Source organism: Rhinopithecus roxellana, chromosome 11 (genome assembly GCF_007565055.1).
Source record: "Rhinopithecus roxellana isolate Shanxi Qingling chromosome 11, ASM756505v1, whole genome shotgun sequence".
Classification (NCBI taxonomy): domain Eukaryota; kingdom Metazoa; phylum Chordata; class Mammalia; order Primates; family Cercopithecidae; genus Rhinopithecus; species Rhinopithecus roxellana.
Genome location: NC_044559.1, coordinates 5,632,075 through 5,654,202, shown reverse-complemented (window position 1 = coordinate 5,654,202; position 22,128 = coordinate 5,632,075). Strand labels below are relative to the sequence as shown.

At 46.7% G+C, this 22,128-nt stretch overlaps 1 protein-coding gene across 1 annotated transcript in view; it reads right to left on the bottom strand.

Annotated features, from left to right (window-relative positions):
• Positions 1–22,128, bottom strand: part of GRID1 (glutamate ionotropic receptor delta type subunit 1) — a 791,729-nt gene that overhangs the window by 683,373 nt on the left and 86,228 nt on the right. The window lies entirely within an intron of this gene.

Sequence of the window (22,128 nt, the reverse complement as noted above, 5' to 3'; positions counted from 1 at the left end):
GAACAACTCCAGCCTGAGTCTGGCCTCCACACCCCTAAGACCAGGCCTGCCCTTGGTCATAGCCTCTCTCCCTGATCCTTTCCCACTGTGTTTCCTGTTCCATGGACTCCCCACCCACCTGGATGTCACCCCACAGCCTTGTCCCCCACTCCCTGGAGAATCACAAGTATTTAAGAAGGGCGTGCCAAGAAGCAAGCCAAGATGCAAACATGTTTTTCTTTTCTTTCTTTTTCAAAGATTCTGTCATGCATCTATTTTGAATATGTACTTTAAAACTAATAATTGAAACAAACTGTGTCGAGAGAAGCTGTACAGAGAAGCTGTCTCTCCAGCCCAAGGGAATCAATGTATATATACATATATACACACACACACACACACACACTTCACAAGACTCTTTGGGACATTAACAAGTAACTGAGTGCAGCACAACTCAGAGGCTGGGTAGCACTTTCAGAGAAGTGCACTAAGGCCAAAGTCAATGTCCCCCGACACTCATATACTAGCCCCTCAGGAGGCCCTCCCTGTGCTCACCACCCTCAGGATGCAGTGGCTGAGCTCCCTTGCCGCCTGTGTGCACATCTGGCTAGGCTCTGTGCACCCGTGGCTCGGGTTACCCTTTTCCTCCTGCAGTCACAAACTCTCTTGCCCAGTGCCCAGCTTTATGGCACTGGCAAACTGACACCTGTCATCACCTCAGAGAGGACTTGCACTACCCCCTGGGGACCTAGGGTGTCCCCAGCACGTCCCCATAAGGATTTGGTTTGGTCCTATCAGCTGGGATGTCAGAGCTAGAGAGATGGCGGTGTGCACTCACCTGTGCTGGGCTGAGTCGGCAGGTGGACAGACCACTTGAGCCGGAGCTCCAGGGGACTCGCCTGGGCTGCCTAGCTCCACACACACCACATCTCACTTCCCATGTCCAACATAGTCTGCCCTGTCTTCTGAAGTTGCTGCAACCCCAACCACTACACAGCCTTCCCCATGGTGTGCACAACAGCCGGTAACCAGGGCTCCTAGAGAGGATTCCAGGGTCATTCGGATCACAGCCCTCGCCTTTTCTTAAAACGCAGGCATGAAACAGAAATCTCCCAGCTCAGCAGTATTTGGCACAGCTTTTGCAGCCCCACAGGTGGGTCTGTGTGAATTTTGTCTGTGTGTCTTGCTCAGGACAGCCCTGGACAGAAGGGTGACTCCATGGGCCCCCACCCAATAGCTCCAACTCCTAGCAACTCTGACTGCTCTTCTTTCCCCTATTGTCACCCTGAGGCTGCATCTCTGGCCAGAGCAGGGGCTCTGCTCCCACAGGGAACAGCCCAGTTAGCTCCCATGGGCATTGAATTTGTTAAGATGATGTCAACGTCTCAGGGTGCTGTGGCTCGCACCTGTAATCCCAGCATTTCAGGAGGCTGAGGTGGGAGGATCACTTGAGCCCAGAAGTCTGAGGCTACAGTGAACCATGATGGCACCACTGCACTCCACCCTGGGTGACAGAGTGAGACCCTATCTCTAAATAATTAATTAATTAATTAAATGTCATCATGTCCCCATGACTGCAATTAAACTCACCCTGTTGGCAAGAGGGTCCAAAAGTGATTATAGACAGAGAAGCTCTCTCTCTCTCTCTCTCTATCCCAAGGGATCTCTCTCCTCTCTCTCTCTCTCTCCCTCTCTCTCTCTCTCTCTCTCTCTCTCTCTCTCTCTCTCTTCATATATGTATATATAATTAACAAGACTCTTTGGGACATAACAAGTAACCTAGTGCAGCACAACACGGAGGCTTAGAGAAGCACATGAGATTACAGCTTGACCTGCTGAGCTGCCTACTGTGCTGGCATCTCCTGTCCACTCTGTTGTGCACCCTGCAAGGCTGGCCTCTATGGACTCAGCTCCTGGGCTCCCTTGCCCCTTGGCTTCTACCTGGCTTCAGCCACCGGGAAGCATCAGATCAGAGGGCTGAGCTGGGCCTGGGTTTACAGTAGCTGTGTTCCCCAATGAAGGACACAGTTCCCACTGGCAGCCACTCTCTGCCCGCTGCATCCTTCTCTCAGGCTCAGCAACACAGCCCCTGTCGCTTCAGGCCCAGGGATAGTGCCGCTCCCTGGCACTGATACCCTCTGAGTGCTTCCCTGTCCCTGCTGGGTTCTTCTGTATTCAAATCTGTTCAGTGCCCCTTTAGAATACATAATCTGTTTCTTCCCAAACACTGAGTAATGCACCTCAAGAGTCAGCACACTTAGGCTTTGACGCAGAGTTTCAACGAGGTATTCACACAATCTTCTCTGAGGTGGACTGAGTGCTAGTACAATTAGGTGCATTCAGAGACAACAACTGGCAGAGTCTCTAGTGACAAGCCTTAGGGCTCTATCCTCAGACCTGTATGCTCAACAGTTTTATGAATGACTGCAGAGGATATCAATTGCTACTGATTCCACTTGAGAGAGAGTTAATACAGTGTCTGGGATACAAAAAGATCTTGGCCATCTGGACCAATGGGCCATCATGAGCAAAACAGAGCTCAACAGAGATGGATTGAAAGTCACAGACATAAGAACAGGTGGAAAAGACTCAACTAGAAGCTTGTGGGAGAAGACCTGGATGCAACCACCTTTAAGCTTAGTAAGAGCCAACAGACAGATGTGGCCACGACTGTGTGAATTCATGATATCATACCCTGGATAAGGAGGGAGAGATCCCCTCCAAACAGTCCAGATGGCAGCTGAGCGCTGAAATCCATTCTGGGCTCTACATTCAGTAGGGACAGTAATACTATGGGGAAGAAGTAGAAGGGGACAACCAGGCAGGTGTATAGGACACAGAACTCATCACGGGGCATGGCTGAGAGACCCAGAGAGGCCCGGGGAGAAGGTAGACTAAGTGTGAAGATGACATGAGCGCCAACTCCAGACACCTAAAAGGATTACCTCCAGGAAGATAAAGAACAGGGGAGCAATGCCAAGGACATTCTCCCTATAACCCAATTAAAACAGTCTGCAATGTACTAAAACAAAGACTTCCTCAGCAGCACCAACAGCAATGAGCAAAACACATGCCCAGTCTCCAACTGATTGGTGTCCCGCCTCCAGCCCCACAACTTAGCTTTCTACCCCAATGAGGCTTCTAAGCCCCTCAGCAAAACAGGAAGAAACAATAGAGAACACTCAAAGTGTAGTAAATAGGTAAAGGACATAAAAATCCCTACAGTCCAATATAAAAATTTCATGAGAATAGCCAACCCTAAAACAGACTCACATATATAGCATAAGATTTTAGAAAAATACTACCAATTATTTTCAAAGAGAAAAAAATACATCAACTGAATGATATAATTCAAAACAAAATTAATATCTGTATGATTCTAATAGAACCACTGTTGGGAGCTGTAAAAAACAAAATTGGTATTGCCAAGAAACCATACCAGTGAAACAAAGAATATATTTGAGAAATGTATTTGTCAGTTTAAGCTAAGATATGCTGTTGTAACAAGCAACCCCAAAGTCTCGGTGGTTTAAATCAGTAAAAAGTGATTTTCCTCTCACACTGTTTTTTTGTAGGTTGTTTATTGTAGGTTGGCTGCAGCTCTGTCCCATGGCATCTTTATTCCAAGACCCAGGCTTCAGGGAGCAGCCCCCATCTCTCACGGCAGAGGGAAAAACAAATAATGTGGCAGCTCTTGGAGCTTCTGTTCAAAAGAGGCCTCTGTCACTTTCATCCTCACTTCATTGGCCCTGGCAAGTCACATGGCCAAGGATGACATCATCAGGGCAGCCTGTAAATCCTCCCACAGAGAAAAGCAGTGGATATTGTGAACAATGAAACAATCTACTGCACATATCCAGACAATAGACTAAGTAAGTGGAGGCTTTTTGTAATGTGAAAGATGACACATACAAGAGAAAATGCAGGGAGAACCCAATTACAGGGACATGATTTCCAAAGACATAAGAAACTGATCATAGCTGATCATAAACTCAATAGAAAAATTCCTGGAACTGAACGAAGAACTCAGATTAGAAATCAAAAGGATACAACCAGTCTTAGTTTATGCACCGAAATTAATGCTAAGTTTCATAATTGAACAATGCTTAAATTTCAAAGAAAAAGAGAGAATCTCTGATGAGGAAAACAGAGCAGCTGTGGCCTCACGAAGGTGGGCGCTGATGGCTGGACACAGGCCAACATGTGCTGCCCAGCTGTGCCCTTGAAGCGGCAGGAGGAGCTATAAGAACATGGAGCTGTTTCCTCTGATGGCCCAGCCCCCTACCCTAGGGCAGGTGGCCTAGCCTGACCTCTTTTCAAACTGTCAGCCCTAACAGTTTAACCCAAAAATGTAAAGAAAAGATTCTGTTTCCAGACCTCTGCAATCTTTATCTCTCTCTCTCCCTCTCTCTCTCTCTCTCTCCCCTCTCTCCTTAATCTATACCTGTCCATATTCACTGATGACAACTAATGACTTTCCTCCCTCATGTGCGTGTAAACTATGCATACAGAAAGCTGAATATCTCTGAATTATTAAAGAATATCATTAAATTATATAAATACATCTATATCATTACATATGAGGTTGTATAAATATATTAATTCAAAAATACAAATTGTCAAGGAAAAACGTGGGTACTGCCAACATAGGGGAGTGCGGAATCTGTAAGTTGCAAATCAGAAATGAAGTCAATTATTTCAAATTCAATCAAGTGCAGAGTCCAGCTGCATTCCTAATAACACGTCTGTGTGCATGTGTGTATGTGTGCACGCACATGCGTGTGCAAGCCTGCATAAATGGCAGGGGCAGGGGAGGAAAGATAGCAGAAGGCAAAGTGAGGAGAGTCCAGTAAGGAAAGTGAACTGAGAGGAAGAGGCCAGATAGAGGCCACACTCTGACCTCTTCCATAGTAGGCTCTATATAGTGATCAAGAAGCCCCTGAGACCCACCAGCAGTCCCTCTGCACGTCCCTCCATCCAGTGGGAAGCACCTAGTCACCTGGTTCACTAGGATTTCTCACTGGGGAAGCACATGAGAGCCCAGGCAGTGGTTTCTCCTTGTGAATTAATATGCTGGCTTGTGTTCAGCCAAAAATCAGTCTCTTATGAGCTTGGTTAGTGTGAACTGGTCTCTAGCTGGTACTGAGATAACAGTGAGCCTGCCCCCACTCCATGGAACACCTGTGTGGAGTGGTCAGGGCAACAACCAGCCTTCCTCTTCTGCACCTTGTTCTCTGTTCTACCTTCAACAGGGAAATCTGAGTACCACCCATATGGCTTCCTGCCACTTTTGGGCCAGCACTGCAAAGCACTGATTCCACGCCAGGCACTCAGCTATACACTGTGGATATTACTTCATGATAATACTTACACCAATCCTTACAAACAGCACGTACCGGTAACACCTTCATTTTAGAAATCAGGAAAGCCAGGCTCAGAGAACTTAGGTAACTTTCCCTAGGTCACACAGCAAGTGACAAAGCTAGATTTACAAGCCAGATCTGCCTCTAAGAACTTCAATCCTCCCCCCACCCCCACCATGTGTCCCACTCTCTCTTCCTGGTTAGAGCTTCATCAATAATCCCTGGACTCTAGCAAGACCTTCAGGAGCTCCTGGTCTTCACAGAGATGCAGACAGACAGAACTGGAATAGACACCAGTAGCAGATAACATCCTAGAAGGATCAAGGCAGAGCCCAGGGAGGGCTGCTAAGAGCTGGGCAATCGGAATGAGTAAGCAGGTGGAGATGGGATGTGAGCCTCCAGAAAACGGAAAATCCTCACCCAGCCCCACTTCCCTTGAGCCTGGTTGGGAATGAGATAATCATAACAGACACGGACAGTGATGGAAAGCATGGCCCCCAGAGAGACCCCCTCATTCAGACTCCACAATTACCAGCAAACGCATGCCAAACCACCCGGCTCCAGAGCTGATAAGACAGACGGTTCCTTCACCTGCGATGGAAATGTTTTGTGCTTTCTGCTTTAGCTTTAATTTGGAGCTAAACAAAGACCCAGCACGTGAGAGAAAGAGTGCTGCCTGGAGAGCCTTCTCCTAGCCTCCTAAACACACGTTCCTCAAACCAAAGAAAAAGCTGGGTGGGGGCTGCAAAGCCCGGAGAAGCCTCTGTGCCCACTCCCCAGGGAGCAAAACACCCAGCCACCAGGGCTTGGGCCCCTGCAGTAACCCAGGTTCTATGCTTGGTGCTTCCTCCTCACAACCCTGCGAGGTGGTACTATGATTATCCCAATTTTGTGGATGAGGAAACTGAGGCTTACACAAGTTATGTGACTTGCAAAATAACAGGACAGAACCAAGCTCAAAGCTACCCCTACCTGAGTCCAGAGCTCTATCCTGGCAGGGCCTGCAGGACCCCTGGGGGAGAAAAAGGGCCCCCAGGACCTGCCGGCATGACAAAGGGGTGGGGTTCAAAGCCGGCCACAGACTATCCATTGCATAGTGAGGATCAGATGGGAAAAGCACTTAGTACAGAGCCTGGCACTGGGCAAATGCTCAGTAGCTGTCAGTACTCAGAAGACTGCAAGCACCACAAGGACAGAGACTTCATCTACTTTGCTCACGGGGGACCCCAGTGCCTGGAGAGCACCCAATGCACTGGGAAGGAGGTGCTCCACAAACTGCTGGGACCCATAGTCCTGCCCCAAGCCAGGGGTGTTTTCCTTTTCCAACCTCTTGGTTAGGTCAGTGAGAAACTGGGGTGGAGCAGGTAAGAAGGAGCAAGGCCAAAAGGACAAGGAAAAGGCAGCACAAGACAGAGGCAGCCCACCATCCCAAAGGCCAGATCCTGCTGGATGCAGCAAAACCCCAGGTCACCCACTCTCACCTGAGCAGGTGCACGGAGGTGGCACACACACATACACATCCGGGCAGCCACCAGCAGCCAGGTCATCCTGCTCCCCAGTCAACTCCTGGAGGTCACACACGGCTGCACTGCTTACCATTGTATCTCAGAGCCTGGCACCAAGTATGTGCTCCATAAGCATTTGTTACAGAACACTGGGGCCCAAAGAGCTCTGTGCCAGATATCAGCCCAGGAGCTTCACTCTTCATGCCAGTCTTACAAAGTGAAAGTATTATTCTGGCATCCGCAGGTGAAAACTGAGGCATGGATAGGTGAAGCAGTGTGTCCAGCATAACACAGCCAGGAGGAGGTGACAGTGGTGAATCTGGCCCCAAAGCCTGCACTCTTTACACTGTGCAAGTCACCTTCCAGAAGGAGGAGGAAGGAGGGGAAGAAAGGCGCTGATCTGAAAGCAGTTAGTCTGCCCCTCAGCAGTTTCTTGGAGCTCTGCTCCTACTGAGCCCAGGAAGCCAGGCAGAAACCAAGCACAGTGGCTCCGGGAGGCAATGGCTGTCTTTAAATTTGGCCCAGAGCAAAGCCAGGCTCTTCATTGAGATTCTGATCCCACCCAGCCAGGGGCTTACTAGGCACTGGCCAGACCTTGGGTACCCAGGAAGGGAGGCTTTATTCCCCCACCCACCTCAAAGAGCTTGAGTCCTTCAGTTCGGCCCCCTGGTCCATGCCACAGGGTCTAGGCCCAGCCGGACAGCAGCCTCCTGGGTCCCCACACCCCACCACACCATCCTGGGCATGGATGCTGGCAGAGTGTCAGAGCGGAGGGCGCCTTCTGGAGTAAGGGAACGTGGCTCCACCCCCAAGCGTTCTCTTATTAGGGTGTTCTGGACCACAGCCCTGTTAGGAAGGGCCCCTTCCCCACTTCACTGTTAAACTGAGCTAAGAGAGGTTAAGTAACTTGCCTGAAGATCGCCCAGCTGGCCAACGACATGCAAACCTAGGGACACGAAACGCAAAGCCCTAACCAAGGAACACTACCTCAGCGCACCCTAATTCCAACCCCGATTCCGCCAGACTTCCGCGTTGTCCACACAACTAAAGGTTTGCTCCTTTACCACGGAGGCTTGGCGACAGAGAGCCCAGGAGCCAGAAGCCCCGAGCCCGGCCCCGAGCCCGGGCCCCAAGCCCGCCCCCGCAGGAAGCTCCCTGCGCGGCGTTCCCAGGCCCGCACCGCCCGCCCTCCCTCCCTCCCCCGAGAGCATAGGCTGCGTTTGTGGGAAACCAGGGCTGAGCGCACTGGGAGGGAGTCAATTTATTCTGGAGAAAACATCTTTGTTCTGCGAGTGAAGGGGAGCCATTCCCAACAATTTAATGCTCTGTTCGCGGGCCCGGGTGCTGGGCTTGCAGCACGAGGCTTGTTCTTCGAGGCAGAGCCGCACATAATGAGGCTTCTCACTACAGCTCCCCGTCATCGTGCCAAAAACCAGAACGGTTATTTATCCATTAATCTGACATTACACCCCTGCATTTTATCTGCTTAAATAAATTTGGTGGTTAGAATGTGTGCCTGGCGGAGAAGCTCCCGCATTCAATTCCCTACGCGCCACGGCGCGCAACGTTGCCATTGTAAACCGGCCTTGGAGTGGCGGGGCCGCGGTGGGCCAGCTGGGAAATGAGAGGGCAGAGGGGAGGATCCCGCCTCTCCCAGCTAGTCGGGATCCAGGCCCAAAGGGACGGTTCCCCAGACACTGACTTCGGGGCTCCAGCGCGCAGCACCGAGTCACGTGGGCGCCCTGGCCTTTCTCCTACAGAACAAGCCGCCCCCTTCTCCAGCACCTACAGGCAGCGAGAACAGAGGGCAAATCCCGTCCTAGACCTCACTGCCTGAGCTGGAATCCTGCTGTGCCACTCACTAGGTGTGGGACCTTGAGATGTCACCTGACCTCTGATGCCTGTTTCCCCACCTCCCTCCCCCTCGGGTTGAGAGAATTGAGCCACTGTCTATAAAGTGCTTAGAACAGTGCCTGGCACATATCAAGTGCTCAAAAAGAGTTGGTTTTAAAATATTAATTTTTAAAATCTAGGACAATTGCTTATGTTTTGAAGTAGGCTTTGGAGATGGGCTAGACCACTGGGTTTCCCCACCTCAACCCTCTTCACTCAGTTAAGAAAAGTGGGTTTCATGGAATATTTCATTTGAACAGAGTGCCACTGCTCGAAAATATTTGGCTCACATTTTGCAGGGAGCAAACAGAAAGCTGGAGAGGGGAAGGGACTTGTCCAGGAGCCTCTGCAAGTTCACAGCAGAGCTGGGAGCCAAATCCAGGCCGCCCACCTGCCGGGTCAGGTGTTTCATTGGCAGCATGAGCTCCTGGGATGCTCATTCACCTCATTTTCATTGCCAGTCATGCTGACCCATGGAAGGTACCACTGGGCACCCTCCTCTCCCATCCCAACAGCTGCAGTACGATCCCACGCTGGGGCTAAGAGCCCAGCCCTGCCAACAGGTGAGACCCATGACCCTCAGACTTCAACACGCCCCACTCTGGAGCCTGGCAAGGCCTTTTCATTTGTCCTTCATTTGTTATTTCCTGTCATCCTCTGGTTCTCTACAACATTTCCTTGGCCCAGAAACTTGCTGGAACTTCCTGCCTGTCCTCCCTACATCTTGTCTGCCCCTTGTACCCTGTACCCCTGCCCCACAGGCTGGAGACTACCCCAGAGCAAGGAATCCCACCACCACTTGGTCCCTTGGATGCAGGCCCCCCTTGGAAACAGCTTTGCCCAGCTCAGATCCAGCCTGAGGTTACCACACTCTCTAGGGGCCCATTCCCTGAACACCTCCCAGAGGCTGGCCACTCCACCTGGAGAGCAAGGTTTCCACAATCTTCTCTGGCTCAGGGGGGCCTGCCCTGATGCCCCACGCTGACTGTGGAAGTAGATTGGGAGCGAAGTGGTGAGTCTGTAACCAGAGAGAAGAGCCATGTCCCACGCAGGAGCCGCTCTGCCCAGGCAGCTGCAGGCCCAGCCCCTGCCTCCTTCAGAGCAACAGAGAGGCAGGCATGCGGGCAGACAGACGCCCAACACAGAGACCTCCCACACGCTCGCTCGTCTGTGTCACCGCCGCCCCTTCCTGCTTGGCCCTGCAGATGAGGAAGCCCTCCAACCTGTAGCCAAATGCACTCCTTGCTGACCAGAGGCTCCTGGAGGAGAAGGGTTGCTCCTCCGCCCCCGGGAAACCCTCTGAACATAGCTATCTGCCATCAAGACCTGGATCAGCCAGGCAGGAGCTGCACTTGCCCAGCCTTTTCCTTCCTACTCACACTTAAGCAAGACAAGTGGCATGGGCATGGAGAGGCTCCCCTGGCCACACACTGGGCAGGGGCAGACCTGGGCTGCTCATCCTTTCCAAGCAGCTAGCCTGACCCAGGCCTGCAGGCTAAGTGGCCCACCCTGCCCGGCCCCCCATAGTTGTTAGCTCCCATACCCCCACCTCGGGCATGGTTCCATTATAACAAATTGTCCTTGCTCACCTCCCACTCCACTTCACTGACTGCTCCCTCTCTTGACTCTTGTCATGCCTTGGTCCCATCCTTGCCCCCTGACCAACGCTGCTATTGCAAAAGTGACCCAAGTTCTGAATTTCAGCAGCTTTTGATCATTTCAACTGGACCCAGCCCTGATAACCTGTGCCAGACACTGTGCCAAGTGCTTTAAAATCTAGGACTTAATTAGGTATGACCCTTCTGTTTTACAGATGAGGACACTGAGGCTTGCCCACAGGCACAAAGCTATTAAGTGGCCCAGCCTGGATGTGAACCAGATGTGTCTGAATCCAGAGCCCCAGGTCTTACCAACAGCCCTGCCACATGGCTGGCACACCCACATATGTGTTCTCACCCCATGAGTAAAATCAGACACTGAGTCCCGCTCCTGCAGCCATGGAAGATGGAGGGAAGAGGGCTGAGCCCCTCAGGGGATGGTTTCTGCAGGTTCTTTTCGGGGGTCTGTCTTTCTTCAGTGCCACTAACACTCACCTGTCATTGCAGGCAAGAGGAAATCAACATTTTACAGCAATAAAAGGCTGCTCCTGGTTAGACATCAAACGAATCAATCTTCTCTGACAGTTAATTTTCATTTTGCAACTTTCCCCAGCAACAACAGCAAGTAATGACCCTGAGGATCTGCAAAGTCACTGATCAGCAGCCCAGCCTCCCACACCCCTGACTCCTCCACTGCCCTGGCTCAGCCCCTTGCCATCCATGCCTACCATTCACCTCCCCTTTCAGCCCTCTGAGATCCAAGAGTCTCTCTGCCCAGCGAACCCTCTCAGAGGCTCAGGCCTAAACTTCCCCTTGGAGCACTGAGACAAGAAACAGACACACCAGAGCTTATAATTGAATCCAACCTGCTGGGATAGTCACTGAGGACCCCCTGGTCAACAGCACCATCCCATCCTCGCTGCTCCCACCTCCCACCTCATCAGTGATCCTCCCCCTCCTAATAAATCATCATCACTGCCTCCCTAACACACCTATGACCCCAGCTATGACTCCAGGACCTACCACCAACCCCCAGTGCACAGCACCAATGACGCCATCAGAAAGCTCCTCCAGCAAATCCCTGTAATTCCCCCAAACCTCTTCCCAAACCTCTTCCCAGAGCATTCACACACGGCATCCCTGGCTACCCCCAAATTCCATCAATAACCCCAAAACCACCATGTCTGACCCCTAAATACACTTCATGCATTCTCAGCACTTCTGCACAGCTGAGGAGCCCCCAGACTCTGCACCTATCCCCAGTTCTGCCCTAATCAGTTCAAGGCTTCCCGATCTTTTACACACCACAGTCAGATGAGAGGATTCTTTCCCAGGGGAAGGCCCTCCTGCCTGACTCCCATGATCCCAGGTCAGTGATGGGTGTCAGCCCAGCTCAGAGCTGCCAGGTCCAATTCTCCAGAGCCTACTCTGTGGTCTGGCAAGAGAGATAAGAAAAGGCCCACTGGGCCTCTGGACTGTGGCTCTGTGGTGGCCTCAACACCAACTGCAGCAGCTTTCACAGGCTTAGGAAACCCTCTCGGTCCCGTGAACCCTGGGATTCAAAGGCAGCATGGAGCTTAAGTTGTCAGGGTTTTCTCATGAGGCCTACTACTTCCTGCCGGGCTATAGGATTGGGGAGTGGGATTCCCCCTACCTCTCCACTTTCCCAAAGTGCCCAAGACCAGGCAAACTCCAGGGAGGACTCTTCACCTATCCCCACAGAGTCTCTGTCCCCAAGAACAATAGTAAATACCATTTAGTGAGGCTCTCTGTGTGCCTAGCATGGTGCCAGCCAGGCTGACCACTCAGCACAGGGCCATGTCAGCATCACGTCACGGCATAGATTCCCACCCCGGGACAGTGCTTGGCACACAGCAGACAGCCACAAACATGTATTAAATAAATGAATAGATGGAATGCCTTCCAACTGTTACCTCATGAAATATCTCAGCCCCTGCAAGCTGGATATTATCATCCCAACTTCAATTTGAGGAAACAGGCTTCAAAAGAGTACACTGCGGCTGAAAGTCATGTAGCCATCAACGGGCAGAGCCACATTCAAACCCAAATCTGTGCAAACTCAGAGGCTCTGCTGTCTCTGATCCACATAGAGTCCCATTCAACAAGGACAACAGTGGTGATGGCAGCTCAACCCAGCCCCGCCCTAGGGCTGCTGAGTGCCCATCTCTTCCTGACACCAAACTGCAGCTCTAGGAAGTGCAGGCAGCAGCCCCTACATCTCCCTGGCAACCCAGGAGCTTTTGTTCAGGAAGAATGAAGCTGATTCATCCCCCCAGGGTGAACAGCAGAGTCTAGACCGGTGAATGCAGCCTAGAGCCACCCAGGCTGGATGGATGCATGCAGGGTCCGGGCCTTCGCTAGAGTTTCTGGTCAGGCAGTTCTGAGTGCCCACCACACCCACTGGCCAGAATTCCACAGCCATGGCTCAGCTGAAAGACAGCAAAAGGCACATGACATCCCACCCACAATGAAGAAAGCCTTACTCCTGGCCCTGCCCAGCTCTCTAGCCTCCTCCTCTGCCCACACACTTCCATAGGTCTCCAGAGCTCCAGAGACACACGCCACTAGCCTGCACCCAGCACTGCGCTCTCATCCCTGCACCTTTTCACTCTGTCCCTCAAACGGCAGAGGCCCTTCCATTCTTGTGCCTCACTAGGGATTTCTTAGCTTCAAACTGGGGGCTCAGACACTGTCGCCTCTACAGTTCTCCCTATGAAGAATGTGTCACCGCTTTGCGCACCCACAACCCAGTGCTCACCCGTGTCATGCACAGTCATCTTACGTGGAGGCGTCTCTTTCCTGGGTTATGACTGTCCCTTCCCTAGACAGTAAGCTTCTAGAGGGGCCCCTCTCCAGCAAGCAGCCCCCGTTTCTGCACAGAAGAACACACATGGGGCATCTGAAAGTCACCACTGATGGGAACTTTCAGGGTATCCATAGTCAACTGCTACCCGGTATGCTCCTCCACTCCTCAGAGCTAGGTCTGCCAGGGACCTGCTCTGAACAATGAAATGGAAGCCATGTGATAAGCATTTCTTCCTGGTAGATGTTTCCAAGCTGGTTCCAGCTTCCCGGTTCCTCTCTACCGCTATCACCAACAGCATGTGGATACTGGCTGCTTGTCAGCCTGCTTCCTGGAGGAAGAGGATGGGAGGGAGCATAGCCCAGGACTGTCCACGATGGACATGCAGCCTGAGCAAGGAATCAGTCACTGAAGTGTGGAGGTTGTTTGTTACTGCCACGGGGGCTAGTCTATTCTAACCCATGCAAGGTGTGAAAGAACCATGCTTCCTGCAGTGTCCAGGCCAGCACAAGGGTCAGGGACTCTAATGGGAGGCCACCAACACCACTGGCTGGCTTTCTACATAGGCTTAGTGCCAGGTGTGTCCCTATGATAACCACATGATGAAATCTGAAAAAGGAAGAGGCACATGAGGCATGTTAGAAAGACTGGGGTTTGGAGCCGGGTGCCGTGGCTTACACCTATAATCCCAGCACTCTGGGATGCCAAGGCAGGCTGATCACTTGAGGTCAGGAGTTTGAGACTAGCCTGGTCAACATGGTGAAACCCCATCTTTATTAAAAATACAAAAATTAGCTGGGTGTGGTAGCACATGCCTGTAGTCCCAGCTACTTGGGAGGCTGAGGCAGGAGGCTTGCTTGACCTGTGAGGCGGAGGTTGCAGTGAGCTGAGATCACGCCACTGCACTCCAGCCTAGGTGACAGAGTGAGATTCTGTCTCAAAAAAAATAAATAAATAAAAAGATTGGGGTTTGGAAAGCAGACTTGGGTTCAAATCCAAGCTAAGTCACGTCTGTGACCTTGGACAAATCCCTTCACCTCTGTGAACCTTGGTTTCCTTATCCTAAAGTAGGTGCAACAAAACCTACCTCCCAGGGCATTCTTAAAATAACAGGAGCACAGACATCACATATAAAGTGTCTGGCACATTGAGAATTTTCCATTGCTCAGGGTGGCTAACCTCTGATTAGCTCCAAGATGCCTGGAGGGCTGGGGGCCGAAGGAACTGGCCTGAGTCCCAAGCCCTGGCCTGGGCAGGCTCCAGCACGGCCAGGTAACTGAGGATAGGCTGTATCTAAGATGACACTCACCCACACAGGGCACACAGAGGCCCCAGCTCCTGCTGTGCTGGCCTCACTGAGGTCACCAAGCCAATGCTCCAAGTTATGCACCCAGCTCCCTTACCCCTTCACCCACACACATTCTGAGAGACGTCATTTCTGGCTCTGCACACTGGCTGGCATTGACCCCTTGCTAATTAAGAGTTCTCTTGGCCTCAGCCTTGTGCCTCTCCCGGTTCTCAGTCCTTCCTCTCATCCTCCCTGGTCACAGCTGGCCCTTTCCTCAGGCCCCATCTAGGGCTGCTTTCACTCCCCTTTAGTCTCAATTCCCAAGTTGGAGTTCTAAGGCAGATTGGCAGCAACTTCTTGAAGGTAGGGGCACATCCTGTTTGCTTTTTGCTATCCCTCTAAGACATGGGACCCACATTTATTGACCATCGCCTAGGTGTACCCCATGAAAACCCTGCAAGATGCCTGTAATACAAGGTCCCATTTCACTGTGCTGTAGGCACTAAGACCCCCTGTAGGGAAGGGGTCTACAGGGCTCACACATGAGTCTTCTGACCCAAGCTCCTCCCTGCAGCCTCCCTCACAGAATTAAACATCCCCTTCCCTTAATACTAAACAAATCTATCCTTATTTGTAGGTCTTCCTGGAACAGTGTTCATAATTGCATTCAATGAAAAGCATTTTAAATGAATCTAATTCTCAATAGTTTGGAAACATAGAACATCTGCTTTGTCTGAGCAGCCGAATCTTCTGATTAAAACAATGATAAAGACTTTCCCTCACCCCTTCAGACTGTGGCCTCCTCGAGGGCAGGGGCTATGAGTTGTTCCATTCAGTACCCACTGGGGCCTGGCACAGAACAGTGATCAGTAGCAGATTAAATCATTAAATCACTATCCACCTCACTCCAACAATTGCCTCCCCTCTACTACCCCCACCCTTCATTCTCTCCATTCCCTCCATCATTAAATGAGCTCAGATACAACTATTAAAAAAAATAATAATCGGTCCAGGCATGGTGGTTCATGCCTGTAATCCCAGCACTTTGGGAGACCAAGGCAGGTGGATCACTTGAGGTCAGCAGTTCAAAACCACCCTGGCCAATGTGGTACAGCCCTGCCTCTAGCAAAACTACAAAAACTAGCCAGGTGTGGTGGTGCATGCCTGTAATCCCAGCTACTCGGGAGGCTGAGGCAGGAGAACTGCTTGAACCCAGGAGGTGGGGTTGCAGTGTTGAACTGAGATTGTGCCACTGCACTCCAGCCTAGGCAATAGAGCGAGACTCCCTCTCAAAAATAATAATAATAATAATAATAATAATAATAATTTGTACTTCTGCTTCTAACCCAGCTAAAGTAAGAGGAATCCAATTTGTCAATCAGAATTTATTCATGGAATAACCAAAGAAAAAAATGAACAAAATATATGGAGCAATGGTTTTTCAAGACATTGGAGAGAAGGCAATGAAGAACAGTGATTCCAGAGGCTAAGATCAAACAAGGCAAGCCCTACAATTTCTTCAGCTGTCTTTAGGGACTTCCCAGGGTGACACAGGAGGCAGAGTCTAGCAGATGTCCTGAGTTGCAGATTTGGAGCTCAGAGTCTAGAGACCAAGGCTGCCAGAGTTCACAGGACAGAGTACCAGAGAAGAGTGATGGGCACAGTGTCTCGCACAGAGACACCTGGCGAGCTTTCAGAAACTCCCACTCAAGTGTTCGGCAGAGTATGAGTAGACACCCCACAGCCAGGAGAAGAATCATCCAAAAGATTTGAGGGAATAGTATCTGGTACTTTCAAGAACAGTGACTGTTTTCAACAAGACTAGAAACCCTCATGATTCACAGGACATTGGGTAGAGTGTGTAGAAAGGTCCTGCCTCAGTAGTAGCAGCTCTGTCCTGCCTAGCAAATAGTAAAAGCAAGACCCAAAAGTATCAGACTATTTCCACATAACTGCATCCCAGAATAAAGCCCAAGGATATTTCTAAGAATGCAAAAATATCCATCACAATGTCTGGAATCCAATCAAAACTGATTAGGTATGTAGAGAAGCAGGAAAAAAATTTACCCATATGAAGAAAAAAAATCAATTGATCAAAATCAAACCACAACTGAAACAGATGTTGAAATTAGCAGACAAAGATATTAAAACAGTCATTATAACTACATGCCGTATGTTCAAACGTTAAGTAGAGACATGGAAGATTTAAAAGAAGATGCAAATCAAGCTTCTAGAGATGAAAAGTACAATATGTGAGATTTAAAAAATAAACTGAATTAGATTAATGTCAAATTTGATACAGCAGGAAAAAATGAGCAAATTTAAACACATGGAAAAAGAAACTATCCAAAGTTAAACAGAGAAAGAAAAATAATCAAAAAAGAGAAAAGAAGAAAGAAAGTAACATTGGTGAGCAATGGGACAACGTCAAGTGGTCTAGCATATGTGTAACTGGAGTCCCAGAGGGGAGGAGAGTGGGAGGAAAAAGAAAAAATATTTATAGAAATAATTCATGAAAAATTTCAAATTTGACAAAAACCATAAATGCACAGATGCAAAAATCTTAAGAAATCACAAGCACAAGAAACATGAAGAAAAATATATCAAGACCCATTATAATCAAAATGATAAAAATCAAGATAAAGAGAAGGCAGCCAGAGAAATATATAATGTTCAGAGGAAAAAGGATAAGGATGACAGTAAATTTCTGATCAGAAACAATGCAAATAGAACACAAGGCAGAAACACCTTTAGTACTGAAAGAGAAAAAAACTATCAACCTAGATTTTTATACCACGAAAAAAAATCTTTCAAAAATGATGGTGGACCAGAATGGCAGAGTAGACAAGTCCAAGTTCTAATCTTCCTACAGAAACATTCAAAAAATGAACAAACAAAAAAGCAAAAACTGCCAGTGCCAACTTTGTCAAAACTCTGGAAAACAGTCAAAGGTTTACAACAACCAAGAGAACACTTAGTCAAGAAAAAGGCAACTTTAGGGAGGTACTGTGGCATTTTTACTTGCCCATGCCCCCTCCCTCCCCCAGCATGGTGTTATGTTGAAGTGGTGCCATCTTGAAGTGGTGCCATCCCATGCTCCCATTGTAAGACCTTCATCTCTAGTTCTAGAGGGAGCAGAGCAGATATTATTCACAAATTATTGTGACTATCTGTTATAGGCTGTCTGAGGGATACCTGAAGGATTGATGCAAGGTACTCTTCTATGTTCCCCCTAACTTGGAACTTAGACCAAAAAGTAACAGGCATTACTTACAACATTGCAAAGCAAACGAACAACTCACAGACACTTGGGACAAAAGACACAGTTGAGACATACAAGACCTGTGAGGAAAAGCTTGGAACATTCTTTGGGAAATTCGGACATTCAAAAGTACCTATTTATACTGAGGAATTTAGAAAGCTACATTAGGCATAGGGCAAGATGCATGCTAAGAAAAGAAATAAGAAGACCCCAAGCTTTCTCTAGGCACACTAATCTCTAGGCACACTAATCTCTAGGCACAATGCCAGCCTGGCTAAGTGTTGAAGGATTTCCCCAGCACAGAGAAATCTGCAAAGACTGAGAGAGATGTCTGGTGTATTTCTGTTTTTCTTGTTTGTTTGTTGTTGTTGTTTTGCTTTTAGCTCATGACATTCAAGGAATTATCTGTCAAAACATTAACCAAACACAAGCTAAAGGATCAGAGACTTCAGTGATCACACAAGACAATAAATACAATCTTTGAGAAAGTTACTAAACAAAGAAGTATACACCCTTCAACAATTGGAAAAAAAAAAAAAAAAAAAAACAGCAGCCTCTGGGGAAGGAAGATAATATGATTTCCAGAGTTACCACATTATAATACTCAGATGTCCTTTTTAAAAAAAAGGACACAAAGAAACAAGAAAACATGGCCCATTCAAAGGAACAAAGTGAATTTACACAAACCATGCCTAAGGAAGCCCAGGCATCAGACTTACTAGATAACAACTTTAAAACAACTGTCTTAAATATGCTGAAAGTAGTAAAGGAAGACATGGAAAAAGAACTAAAGAAAATCAAGGAAATTATATATGAACAAAATGAGAAAAGCAATAAAAAGATTAAGATTAATTTTTAAAAGAAGCAAATAGAAATTCTGGAGCTAAAAAGTACAATAACAAAATGAAAAATTCACTAGGGGGTTAAAGAGCAGATTTGAATGGACAGAAGACAGTGAACTTAAAGATAGGACAACTGAAATTATCAAGTCTGAGAAGCAGAAAGAAAAGAGAAAGATGAAAAGTGAACAGAACCTAAATGACCTATGAGATACCATCAAGCAGACTAACATACTCATTATGAGTGTTCCAGAAGGAGAAGAGAGAGATAAAGGGGAAGAAGAATATTTGAAGAAATAGTGGCTAAAAACTTCCCAAATTTGATGAAAGACATGAAATTAAAATCCAAGGAGTTCAGTGAACTCCAAGTAAGATAAACTCATAGACCCATACAGAGACCCTTTATAATCAAACTATTGAAAGACAAAGACAAAGAAAGAATCTTAAAGTCATAAAGAAAGAAGGAAATTGTCATGTACAAGGGATGCCCAATGCATTGGTTTACTGGGAGTGTCATAATAGAATACCACAAACTGGATGGCTTGAGCAATGGAAATGATTTGTCTCACAGTCTGGAGGATAGAAGACTGAAATGGAGGTGTCAGTAAGGCTGGTTCCTTGTAAGGACTTTGAGAGAAGGATCTGTTACAGGCCTATCTCTTTGGCTTATAGATTGCCATCTTCTCCCTGTGTCTCTTCACACCATCTTCCCTCTATGTATGTTTATCTCAGTGACCAAATTTTCCTATTCTATAGGGATGCAAATTTCCATCCTTTCACTTTGACCCTATCTCCAAATAAGTTAACAAGTTCACATTCTGAAGTACTGTGTGTCAGCACTCCAACATATGAATTTTTTGAGACACGATTCAACACATGACATTCAATACGATTTTTTTTTTTCTTTTGGAGACGGGGTCTCACTTTGTCACCCAGGCTGGAGTGCAGTGGCACAATCTTAGCTCACTGCAACCTCCGCCTCCTGGGTTCAAGCAATTCTCATGCGTCAGCCTCTAGAGTGGCTGGGATTACAGGCGTCCACTACCACACCCAGTGAATTTTTGTAGTTTTAGTAGAGACGGGGTTTCACCATATTGGCCAATCTGGTCTCAAACTCCTGACCTCAAGTGTTCCATCTGCCTCACCCTCCCAAAGTGCTGGGATTACAGGCATGAGCCACCGCACCCAGCCTTCAATAAGATTTAGCATCCAATTTGTCATCAGAAATCAAGGCAGTCAGAAAGCAGTGGGATGACATATTTCGAGTGCTGGAAAAATAAAAATAAAAAAACTAAAAATCTCAAGAGTTCTAAATCCAGCAATACTGTCCTTCAAAAGAGAGAGCCATTGTGCTAAATGAAATAAGCCAGTCACCAAGGACAAATACTTTATGATTCTGCTTATGTGAGATACCTAAAGTCATCAAAATCATAGAGACAGGAAGTAGGATAGTGGTTTTCAAGGGCCGGGGGGAGGGGAAAATGGGGAGTTATTGTTTAACACGTACAGAGTTTCAGTTTGGGAAGATTAAAATATTCTCAAGATGGAGAATGGTAAAGGCTGCACAACAATATGAATGTACTTAAGGCCACTGAACAACACACTTAAAAATAGTTTAAAATGTAGAGTTTAGGTTATATAAATTTTACCACAACTTTTAAAAAGAGAAAGTAAGATATGCTTAGATAAACAAAAGCTGAGGGCATTTCTTACCACTGGATCTTCTCTGTAAGAAATGCCAAAGGAAGTCCTTCAGATTGAAATGAAAGGACACTACACATTAACTCAAAGCTGCATGAAGGAATAAATGCAAAGGTAACTACACAGACAAACATAAAAGCCATTCTTGTATTTTTAGTTTATAACTCTACTTTTATTGTTTACATAATTTTAAAAACACATGAATTTTTCATTATAAATCTATTTTAATCGGCACACAATTGATAAAGATGTGATTTGTCACAATAACATAAACAAGGAAATAAAGCTACATAGGAGCATAGTTGTGTAGGTTGTGGAAGCTGGTATCAATTCTAATTAGATTGTTATAAATTTAGGATATTAAGTGTAATCCTGAGGGTAAACACAAAGAAAATATCCAAGGAATATACACAAAAGGAAACTAAAAGGGAATCGAAGTGTTTCACTACCAAAAAAATCAACTAAACACAAAAGAAGCCATTAATAGAGAAAATGAGGGACAAAAAAGTAATTAATAGACATACCGAAAACAAACAGCAAAATGGTAGAAGTAAGTATATTCTTATCAATAATTACTTTAAATGTAAATGGGTTAAACTATAAACAGTAAAATGGCAGAAGTAAGTATATTCCTATCAATAATAACTTTAAATGTAAATGGGTTAAACTATAAATAGTAAAGTGGCAGAAGTAAGTATATTCTTATCAATAATTCTTATCAATAATTATCAAAATAATAATAATTTTAAATGTAAATGGGTTAAACTCTCCAACCAAAAACAGGGGCTGCAGCAGTAAATTTTACAAAACATGATTCAAGGTAAATGACTCATTTTACACCCAAAGACATAAGTAGGTCAAAAGTGAAAGGATGGAAAAAGATATTCCATACAAATTATAACCAAAAAAGAAGTGAGGTGGCTATAACACTATTTTTCAAATTGACTGTAAGACAAAACTGTAAGAAGAGATAAAGAAAGTCATTGTACATAAATTTTAAAGGGTCAATCCAGTGACCTGGGTTTCTACTTTAAGCATTTGTCTTAAGAAGAGCAAATTAAACCCAAATTAAATAGAATAAAGGAAATAATAAATATCAAACCAAAAAAATGATAAAATAGAAAACAGAAAAACAATAGGAAAATCAATGAGACCAAAGGCTGGCTTATTTTCAAAAATCAATAGTATTAATAAACATCTAGCCACACTGATCAAGATAAAACAAAAAGACATAAATTATCAATATCAGAAATAAAAGAGATGACATTACTATAGATCCTACAGGTATTAAAAAGATAATAAGGACATATTATGAACAAGAATAAACTCATCAGCATAGATCAAATGGACCAATTCCTTGAAAGACACAAACTACTAATGCTCACTCAAGAAGAAACAGATAACCTGACTAGCCTTATTATCCATGAAGGAAATGGAATTTGGAGTTAAGAACTATCCAACATGGAAAACTCTAGGCCCTGATGGCTTCACTGATGAATTCTACCACATGTTTAAGAAAGATATGATACCAATTCTACATAGCTTCTTCCAGAAAATTGTAAAGGAATGAATACTTCCCTATTTGTTCTATTAGGACAAAATTACCATGATAACAAAACCAAAGACATTACAAGAAATAATAATAATAAACCACATGTGTAATGGACTGAATGTTTGTGTTCCCCCAAAATTCACATGTTGAAGTATTATCCCTAATTCGATGGTATCAGGAGGTGGGATCTTTGGAAGGAAATTAGGTCATGAGAGTGGCGCTCTCATGAATGTGATGAATTCTTTATAAAAGGAACCCTAGAGAGTTCTCTTGCCCTATTTCCACCATGGAAAGGTACCACAAGAAGTCAGCAGTCTACAACTC